The following is an 11,276-nucleotide window of genomic DNA, read 5'->3' on the forward strand; positions in this document are numbered from 1 at the left end:
AGGCAGGGAGGTTAACCAGTTCAGCACAACCGGTTTGCTACCCTACGCATGGGAACGGGATGAGGGGGAATGAAAGATGGGGAGGAGAGAGAGCACATATCACAGCACACACATCGTCAGTCACAGTCCGTCACTCTTGCGTGGTACGTGACATCACTGTCACAGCCGCTTGTCCAAGCCCGTTTCTTTTAAAAACCTAAGTAGTCCCTTCGTCGCCTTCAGCTGCGATGTCTTCTGTAATTAACCCAGTAATAAACACGGGCCGCACGTTCCAGCTTTGCTGGTTAACCATCTTCAAGGAGTGGAAGGGCCAGCGAATTTTTTTCCTGCTTGTCGTTGTCAGGTCGGGTGTGACAATGACGACCACTTGGCATTTTTTTTTCTTTTTTTTTCTGTTGTCTTTACGAAGGTGTACCTTCGCCTCTGTTGCGCAGTACCGTCCGCTCGTTGGTCTAGGGGTATGGTACTCGCTTTGGGTGCGAGAGGTCCCGGGTTCAAATCCCGGACGAGCCCTTTTTTCTCAGATATTGACGCGAGGTAGGCTGGCACCTGCGGCCGCCGGCCGCTGCAACGAGAACGACGAAGTGTGTACTGAAACGCGCGCTCTCCGAGTGTCAGCCTAGATTGAAAAAAAGAATGTTTTGCCAAGGTATCGATTGCTATCTTCGTGACATTTTCTGGTGGAGTTGCTGGGTAAATGATACGATCGCCCGAGACTCAGCGTACTCCTGACTCGTCGCCAGTGTGTAGTCCGACAGAGCTCACCCCGGTACACGTCCGTACCAGCCGTCGTCTTCAAGGTCTCCAGCCGCAGCACGGTCTGCTACCTGATCCTATCAGGACGATGCACCAACCGTCGACTGCTGCGCTTGCCGCGCCGAAGCAGGTCCTTTTGCATCAGCCGTAAACACCCAATGTGTTTCACGGAGGTGCTCTTGAAGGCGTCGAAGACTGGCTTGACCACTTCGAAAGGGTAGCCGAATTCAACGATTGGTCCCAAGAGCGCAAGCTGCGTAATGTGTACTTTGCTCTCGGGAATTCCGCAAAGACGTGGTTCGAAAACCACGAGACGACACTGACATCGTGTGACGAATTTCGTCGGCAGTTAGTTGCCGCCTACACCAGCGCCGACAGAAAGTAGAGAGCGGAGTTGACAATGCAGGCAAGAATTCAAGCCCCTAATGAGAGCGTCACGACGTATATTGAAGGTATGGCTCGGCTCTTCAGACGTGCAGACGTTTCAATGCCCGAAGACAAAAAAGTTCGACACCTAATGCGAGGCGTAAAGCAGGAAATCTTTGCCGGCCTTATCCGCAACCCACCGACTACGCTTGCGGCCTTTCTCGCTGAAGCCACTACAATAGAAAGGGCACTACAACAGCGCGCCAGGCAGTACAATCGAAACGTGACTGCAATTTCGAGTGGCACCCCTAACGTGACACTGGGAAGTGACGTCAGTATGGTGGAATAGCTTAGGCAAAGCCTAAAGTTGTGGCCATGGACCTCATGAGTTTGACGAGAGCTAGCTTGTTGCGGTTGTGTGAAGAGCTCGACGTAGAGATAGAGGATGATAAATCAGAAGCCGAAATTAGAGCCATTTTAGAAAGCAACAGTGCTCAGATACTTTGAATACTCCGGCAACCTAATTCTAAAAGAACAGGAAGAGGAAGCAATTGAGCAAGAGAAGGAGTTGAAAAGACAGGACTGGATTAGGCAACAATACGAAGAGATAGAAGCTCTCAAGCTAGAGATTGAAAGATTGGAACAGGGTTTTGAAGTGGAGCAGCAGAAATGTCAGGCACCCGTAGAAGTAGCGCACGGAAGGTGCGAAGCATTAGCACGCACGGTTCTACCGATGGCAGAAAGAGAGGTTGATCTTTGTGAGCCTAAATGTACGTTCACGGGTGATGCCAGATCTGTAGACCGTGGCGTAGCTGTTGAGGAGCCCGTTCATGGGGACCGGATTGAGTGCGACGAGGTACTGTGCCAATCAAATACTAGAGAAGCAGCTAGGCCAGCTGTGGACGATTTGGCACAGTTATCCGGGCAGTACGTCGCGAAGGTAGTTCTTGCAGAAGTAGTCCGAAGTGACACCGATTTATTAGACAAGAGCACCAGTCCAATCCGTCAGAAAAGTGCGCTAAGGCACAATGTAGGCAGGGCAGTGCAGTTGTGTTCAGCTCCCGGGTATGCGAGCTACGTTGCGAAAAGGGAAATAGCTGCATTGTCCCTAAGTGTTTTTTGAAGCTCTCCGCCAGTCGAGGTAGCATTGAGAGGAATGATTTACCCGCAAATCATTCAGACTGTGCGGTTGAGGCGGAAATCGATACTGACGATATTGGTGCCGATCAGCACGAGATGCGAGCGGAAGGCTCGAAAATGAGCACTAGAAAACGTGCTCGGATGAAGCGGCGTCGCAAAGTTAAGAATGCGGCAGACAGGGCAACGCGGCCGAATAAAGGCGCTAAACCCAGTGGGGAGCGTAGTCTCTTTAAACAGTTCGAGCGGCGCGTTTGTTTCTTGTAATGTTTTCAGACAGAGCGCGGCCGAACCGCCGAAGGAGGAACAAAGGGCCGTTCGGCGCGAAAGTGGACAAAAGCGAAGGTGGCGCGGAGGGGGCAATTACGTTCCCCCTCTTTGGGTTCTTTTCGAGGCATGCTAGGCGTGACGCAGGAGAGCGAGTCGGTAAGCAGACGCGAATTGGCCATACGCTGCAGTAAAATCGCAGTCTGATGCCCAGAAGGCATGTTGCCTGCATTTAAAGTGTCAGGGGTCGGCGGCGAGGAGAATGGCCAACATGTCCTTTGTATTCGCTCGTTAACACGAAGAGCCCTGAGACCGCGCCCGCCTCGAGTTTCCGCAAAACGACGCAGGTTTTGCGGAAACATCATTTTCTTTTTTTCTTATTTTGTGTGTTTGGTTAAATGTTTTGAGATCTCCGAGACTAGAGATCATTTCGATATGCACGTTTCGAGCTTTGTTTAAGTTTGTTTGCTTTAGAAGCTCATAGATATTTTGAAAGAGATGGTTTGCTCGCGCCTAAATGTTTGTGAAACTTTTTTTTTCAACGTGTCGTTCCTTTTTTTTAGGCAAATATGCTTCTTTTTTGTAGGAGATACGCTTGCAGTGTCAGGTCCAGGCTATCTGTTTGAAGCCTGTAGTGGCGCGCTTGATTATCACTTCACTTTTTATAAATGTTCGCGAGTCTTGAGTGTTAGCGTGTAATTTACGCAAGATTTTTGTTGTTTCTTTAGTGTGTGTCCTATATGGACAAGAGGAAGAAATTGTTAGTGCGTGATTCGCACGTATTAGATGTGAGTTTGTCCGCAAAGTTAAACCGATGATGTATGGTGTTTAATGGCGCAAGGGCCAGATATGGCCAAAGAGCGCCAGGCCAATGTTCATGAGTTGACAATGCAGCAATGAATTGCGAAAGGTAGATGTGTCGTGGCTGTAAAAGGGCCTAAAAACAATCGCTGTAAAATGCGTAAAATGTATATGTAATAAAATTATGGCAATGGCTAATGAGGTGCACTATGATCACGAAAGGACAAATTGCAAGATAATGACGATAGGCGAAAATATATCACAGACAAATGTTTTTAAAAAGCACTACTGCCTTGACAGACCCTTTGAAAACGTAAGGGCCTGGAGGCGCGTGCTATGCAAAACTACTGTCGCGGCGACATCTCTCTGAAGAGAGGACGCGCTACGAAACTATTGGGCAAATAACATGCAGTACAACATCGCTCAGAAAAGCCAGAACAGCTTTAGTGCTAAACAGAGGTTCGTCGCCAAGGAACATAGCAGGGTGGAGAGGGAGACGGTACTGGTACGCTAAAGGGAAGTGTCTTTTTCTCTCTCTTTCGGCTTCCCTGCACTCCACGAGCACGTGTAGCACAGTAAGCCTCTCTCCACATCTACCACAGGTTGGCGGGTCATTTCCAGTTAATAGAAAATTGTGGGTGCCATATGTGTGTCCTATTCTCAGACGAGAGAATAGGACATTAGTTCTTCGTATTTTCGTAACAGGATGCCACGGGCCAATCTGTGGCTTAACTAAGTGGAGCTTATTGTTAAAGTTATTGTTATTGTTAAAGTTAAACCGACTCTGACAGTACATCCATGATGCAAATGTGGCTCTCGATGGCACTAGAGTACGTGCGATACTAGCGGATGTAAAACTGTTCATCGCGTTTGTGCTGCGTATGATATTTCATTTTTAGTTTATTTAGAGCATTTTCGAGTATTCTGCCTTTGCTCTCTGCTGCACGACGATCTGGTTTTGGTGAACTCAGAGGTTGATGAGAGCTCGCTTTGGCGTCACAAAATTTTGGGTCCAAATTATTGGGTCAAGCGAAGCCTGGTGGATTGAACGGATTTCGGGCGCTTGAGCGCTATGTGGTGCTTTGTCACTAGGAATGCTCTTCTCTATCGGAGGTTTCGAGAAAGTTGTGAATACTGGTCTAACCTCAAAATTGTGGGCTTCAGCGAAGGTTTAGTGATTTGATGACTGCTTTGGTGCTATTATTATATAAGGGAAGGTGCGTTGATTTGTTCGCTAGGCATGATGGCTCTCGGTGCGAGCATGGCGCTTTCCTGTGCCCTGTGGTTCGTGTGTGTGCTTGTGTATTCCCAGGGAGAAGGCCACAACGAGGTTAATGCTGGGACCTCATGCTCGAGTGTGTCATCGGGCACCATTTCATAAAGAAACCCCGAGTTAACGACTGACCACCGACGCTTCGGGCAACCTGACAGCTGGTCACCCTCAGGTCGGATCTTCCTGCGGGGGAGGAGTCTGTTGCGTCCCGAATCGGCCGGGCGCATTCTTTGATTGTTTCCCATCGAGGCAGGCCCTTTTATCAGCGTCGCCCAGACGACGACAGTGCCCGACACCGACGAGACGGGCAAACAAGCGCCCCAACTCGGCAGTGCGCATTCTTTGGGTGCTTCCCCCGACGCCAACCCCTTCATCAGCGGCCGCCTACGTGGCGACGCGGACCGACACCGGCAGTGACGCGATGACAAAGAAGCTCACTTAGAAGCGACCGACCACAACCGATACCCTTCGTTAGAAGCGGGGATTAGCGCGAAGGCATTCTCCCGACCCTGGAAAGATGACCGTCGGAGAGCAAGAAATTAAGTCACTGACTTTCGTGGAAGGAGTGTGAACCCCCTGTTTCTGGATTGCCTCGTCCTTGCCTCGAAGGTGCAACATTAGAGGCGGAGTTCAGTGAACAATACGACCCCTCTGATTGGCCACATCAAGGACATCTGATTCCCTAGTTGGGTCAACTAGGGAAACATCTTGGGTGCAGTGGCGTGCCCTGACGTGTTCTGATATGTGCTCAGACATTTAATGAGCTGAGACTTTCAAAGTGCTCTCCCATGGGGTAAGCTTCCATATTTTGAGCCACTGTATATATGTAGAATAAACCCTTTTTTCTATCGCTCTTACTCCCGGACGTACTCATCCCTCTGGCTGAAGGATCACCGACCTAAACGCTACCCGAGTCCCAACAGTGTCCAATAAGAAAGGTGTGAGTTTGCGCCCGTGGTGTCTCTTTCTTGTCCATGTGTGTATTGCGCAGCCAGTCATGAATCAGTACCAACTTACTCAATTTTCAGTACTGTTGTAAATGCTGTGGCATGTATATTTGTATTATACCGATAGTGCATGTGTGTCACGTCCAAAAATAGTTTCAGGAGCAAGAGGAAAATGAAACTCTGGCTGCTGCCGATGCCATCTTGCATCTTTGCTACGTTACACTGGCCCCACCTGTACGTATCTGACACTCAACATGGTATACTGGCAACTGTGGTACCACATCTAAGGCGAGAGTAATGCATTCAAAGCATTGTTTTCATATTACTGCAGATGCCTGCAGAAGCTTGCGCTGCCTCTGCTGAGGAGCAGGACACAGGCACTGACATGCAAGACTTCAATGACACAAGTGGTGAACACCAGAAGCATCCTGTGTCTAAATTCTGTGGAATGTATATGCGTATGCATACCTACAACACACGTGCTTAATGAAAACCAGGAGATAATGAAGCCAAAAATGTGAATGGGTACGTTAATTGTACTTTTTAAGTATATTGTAGTAATTGTGACACATATGTGAAGCAAGCGAAGTGGATGAAAAGACAACTTGCCACTGGCAGGGACCAAACCTGCAACCTTTGGATATCGTGCCTGATTCTCTACCAATTGAGCTACGGCGGTGGTCATCCTCTCGTAAAGTTTATCGGGTATTTATAGCAATGCAAATCTGGGTGTGTTGTTCGAGTGCTGGCAAAGAGTGTACAGTTGTTGTGTGTATAACCTGTACATACCTAATTGTGTATTATCCACTGACAGCAACTCCTGCATGGTAGACACACTTACGTATACTATTACAAATATGTGTGTGCTTATCATTGTTCAGCCTCACCATATACTCAACACAACGAACCTGCAGGGTTCTGAAGCTTATGTTTCTTTACCTGCAGGTGCAAACACGTGACCAGTGGACACAGTGGGAAGCCAACCCGTACGACGACCACACATATGTCCAGTATCTGCCCATTGGATTCAGGGGAAAATTATTTGCCGAGTCCTTAACTGGAGATGACATTTTATACTATTGTATCCCAGATAGTGTTTCACAAGCTTGTGAAAGCGGTGTCTGCTCTGGCAAAGAAGCCAAGCTAGTGCCATAACACGTGCTGACCAATTACTAATGTGTCTAATGAGGCTTCGCCTTGGGCTGCTGCATGGACACCTTGCACGAATTTTCAAGGTGTCTGTGTCGAGTGTCAGTAACAACGTTTTATACATGCTGGATTTGCTCAGCAAAATCGTGAAGAACGTTGTTATATGGCTGCCGAAATCGTGCATACAGAACAGCATGCCACAGTCCTTTGTGGAAAACAAGCATGATGACACAACATGCATCCTTGATTGTACTGAAGTGTTTCTGCAGCGTCCGAAAAAGCTGATGGCAAGGGCACCAGCATACACTGTAAAATTCCTTGTAGCGATTGCCCCAAACGGGTTCATTATGTTTGTGTCCAAAACTTACGGAGGGCGTGCCTCGGACAAATTCATGACAGTGGCATCAGTCACTACCTTGAACACGGTGATGTTGTGATGGCGGACCGAGGCTTCGCGCTCACAGACGAGATGCAAATTCAAGGTGTACGACTGAACACACCAGCATTCACTAAAGGTATGTGGCTATCATTCTTGTTCTATGCTGTTGATTAAAGCTAATGTGCCCTGCTGTTTGGAATCAAAGGGTTGACTTAAAATATAACGCCTTAATTCATTAGACTTCCGTTACTGGTGCAGCCTACTAAAGATAGCACAGCAAGCTAGTGTAATGTTTTCTTCGCCCCAGCGTGTTTACCTTTTCAGACCACGAGCATTGTACCGGAAAATGCTAAACTGTCCTTCGAATTTTTCATATTTGCAAGTTTGATGTGAATGGCTGAAGTGGACTTGTATGTGTGTTTGTTAAGTCGAATGAAGCTAATGCCCAAGGAAACAAGGCTTATCACTTCCAATTATGGTTTAAACTCTCATAGTGGTTGGCAGAATACGTTGAGTTGGGCCAGGTATATAACTATTGCGTGCTGCGTTTTTTGTTTATAGTTCTAATCAGGGTTGCCAGGTTTGACAGTATTTTTAGGCTATAGTGGTGCAAGAAAAATGTTTAGGCTGCTTTCTCGTTCTCTCGATTTGAGTCAAATTATCAAAATGTGGTAACATGCCAGCTGCTGGCATTCCAGTATGCGGTGAAAAAACATGGCCCAAAGGCTTGTTTCTAACTCCTCAAATAGAACTCAGCACTTTCATTAAACAAAAGCCTTTGCTTTTGTGTAATGTAAGAAATGAAATCTAATGAAACCACATACTGCTGTATGAGAGTTTAAAGTATAGTGAAGAGAACAATCGAAAGCGCTCTTCGCTTATCGACATTGGAATTAAGATAGCCGTCGAACTGCTTGTGACATTGCATGATTAGGTGCAGATTGCTATTCAGGAATATTGATTGCTCGAGCATAAGTAACGATATACGTGGCTTATGTGCCAAAACCCCAACATGATTCAGGCACACCATAATAAAGACCTCCGCAAATTTCATGCTTGAACTTCGACATGATGCCAGAAATGATTGAAAAAGTGACTAGGATTTATGCTTTAATCGCAGAACTGTGACTTTCAGCACATTCATGGCAGCTTCCTTTTTCTTGAACGTGCTGATCTGAATGTGCTGCATAACATGAGTGCCAACTGGCTGGTGTATTATCATTTCAGGAAAACCTCAGCTGACCAACAAGGAACTGACAAGTACAAGAATAGCGTCAGTATGCATACATGTTGAGCATGCATGCCATTAACCACTTAAAAACTTGTAGAATATTCAAGTAAGCCCTGCCCATAGGATCCAAGAAAACCATCAGTAAGATGGTATTTTTATGCGCAGGACTCTGCAACTTCAAGTCAGGCCTGATCAAGAAGCCAGGTGTCTAAGAAAATAGACTTCCACTATATTTTGCCTCAATGTTCTAATTATCTAAACTTTGGTGTGGTAAAAATAGTGAATGATATAAGTGAGCACTAAGGAAATGCATTGAAACCTCCCAGGCTGCATCATCTGCAAAATTTGCATGTTCCACACCATTTTTCAAGCACACCAGTGCAGAATTGAAAAGCTATGCACAGACTCATATGTTTGCATAAATCACATTTCACAAATTGCGACATACTCATCAGGTACGTCTAACTTTCCATCATTAAGCATGTCAGTCATGCGGGGAAGCAACTCAGAAAAGTATAATTTTTCGAGTCGTGCCATATTTGTGGAAACATAGCCAGGATTAAAAGGAACCTCAGTCACGACATCTCTTTTGGTGCAAAAAAGCTGAATTTGCTCCTGACTGTAATAGCCATTCGGGCCATTTTCTAGAAGGATCAACGTCGAATCCTGCTTCTTCTTGACATCGTACTTGCCATGATCAATTAACTCTGAGATGTCATTCACAAAGGGGCATTTAATTTCTAGAATTTCATTCTCGCCATCGATCATGCCATCTGGACTTGCCGAAAGCCACGGCATCTCTTCACTCACAACACTGCCCACTTCTGTGACCCATAAACCCGTTTTCTTTGAGAATTGTACGCGAGCCACTACCTCCATTCGTTTTCCATGTTTAGTGGCTGCATTTCCAAAGAACACTGGTGCCAACATTCTTGTTGCAGCTCTTTCACCTGAAGTGGTTTCTCTTTTCGGCACTTTGGCCACATTGGATGCACTTAGTCGCACTCTGCGAGCAAACAGCCACAGCTGCGAAGACTGGTTAGCAGTTTGTGAGCTGAGGGCAGCAGCAGCTCCAGTAGATATCGCAACATATTTGCAGTAAAACGCGCTGCACAGTGCACAACCATTGGGAGCATTGTCCACAGAGTGGTCACCGTGCACTCTTTACCACGTCATCTGTTGTATGGTGGTGTGGCTGTGGAGGGGCATTTAGGGTAGGAGTGTACCTGCTTGAAAACATTGTGATGGAATCATAAAAAACAATGGTGTTGCTTAAATGAAACATATAATGCCATCAAAGCCAGAGAGCTTTGCTCATGTGGCATATTATGCAGATTAACAAGCAGCAATATAGAGGCATGAAAAAATTTAAGGTAATTTCCTTTTATCATGAATTTCAAGCAAACGAGTAGCAGTGTTGGGGAAGGTTGAAGTTTGAAATAATGGGAAACAACTGAACAGGCAATGCCAATGTTCCAACAAGAGAACTTGTCTCCAAGGCAGCAAATTTTATCACAAATGTTGCACACCAACGTTGACAGCACTCTTGCAGAGCCACAGATTTCCCAAATGCTGCACAAATCTGATTTCCCAACATTCACTGAGCGTTTCAGAAAACCTTTGAAAAGCTTTCACTCATTTTGAAAATACTACTCCTCTTGAAAGACTGAAATTTCAGCCTCACAAGTGTCACTGACACGTGTATCAAAAATAGTGCGGGTGCACAACAGATATTTTGGGTCAGTCAGCAGACCACACATATTCAAGAGACTTTTAGAGCATTGAGCTTGCAAATTTCCTTCCCACTCCAAACGTAATCCCCACCTAACAGAAGCTGCTCTATAAAAGTGGTAAAGCACAAGTGCTTTGGAGCCCTTCATCTGAACACTGCTTTTCATTGCTGCTTGTGTACAAAAGAATTAATCTTTAAACCCACATTCAATTACAAATCGTACTATTTTATGGCAAGAAGGTGCATGGCAAGCTCAATGTAATTTATAAGCAGATTAACACTCAAATTACTGTTTATCAGACTAATCTGGTGGAAGTTATTTTCTTGTCGTGCTCATTCGATGCAAAAACTTTTTTTAAAAAAAAGGATACCATCCATGAATGTCATCTCAACAGCCATTAAGCAGAATCTTTGAATCATGCAAGCCTTAACATGTTTGGGACAATTTTACAAAATAATGTAACATGAAACTAGAAATAAACAGACAAGATGTTGATGGGACATGAAGCAACTTCTTAAAAGACAATCAATGATGCACTTTCTAATCTATTTCAGGCAGTTTTTTTGTTCATCAGCACATACAAAGCAGCCTGTAACACACATTTGCATACAGCTGGACATAAAGTGAGTGGGTGTTTTGTAATAGAGCAGCACTAGGTTCCCAGTATTGAGGCATATGACAGTGGTGTACTATCTGAAATACATACCAGGAATGGTGAAAAGGTCAGGAAATTGTGATTCCTCATGCTGCTTCTGTATTTCCAGCTTGGTTTGTAGCACAAACAGTGGCCTTGAGTGCCTTGCAGGCTGAGTGTCCCCAACACCTTGCTGTATGTGAAATTGTGTCTTCAAGAGCAGCGGGAGGAACATTCCGCTTCGTGCCTGCATTCCAGGCTGCTGTTTGGTCGGTGCATGTCTTGGTCGTCAACCCTTGACACACTGCCATGTCAATTTCCCACAATATGCCTCCGACATGGCTACACACTTTACCTTTTCCAGCCATACATGTGCAGCCAGCCGTCATGACCTCCCCACTCATTTTTGCACAAATCCAAGCAGTACGGGGGGTGCAACTAACAGCTTGTGATGGAGACACTTCCCTTCTTATGTAGCTAAGCTCCTGGTCAATGCGGTGGACCAACAACTTGCCGACCCAACGGCTCTGGAGATAGTTGTAGGATTCCAGCGACCTGTAATTCTTCACAGCCTGCAGGTCGCATGCCTTGGAATTCAACAAG

At 46.0% G+C, this 11,276-nt stretch overlaps 1 non-coding gene across 1 annotated transcript; it reads left to right on the forward strand.

Moving 5' to 3' along the window:
• Nucleotides 1–441: 441 nt before the first annotated feature.
• Trnap-ugg (transfer RNA proline (anticodon UGG)) lies at nucleotides 442–513 on the forward strand. Its single transcript has one exon. It is a non-coding gene; the product is annotated as a tRNA-Pro (tRNA).
• The last annotated feature ends 10,763 nt before the right edge of the window (nucleotides 514–11,276 follow it).

Source organism: Dermacentor silvarum, chromosome 1 (assembly GCF_013339745.2).
Source record: "Dermacentor silvarum isolate Dsil-2018 chromosome 1, BIME_Dsil_1.4, whole genome shotgun sequence".
Classification (NCBI taxonomy): Eukaryota; Metazoa; Arthropoda; class Arachnida; order Ixodida; family Ixodidae; genus Dermacentor; species Dermacentor silvarum.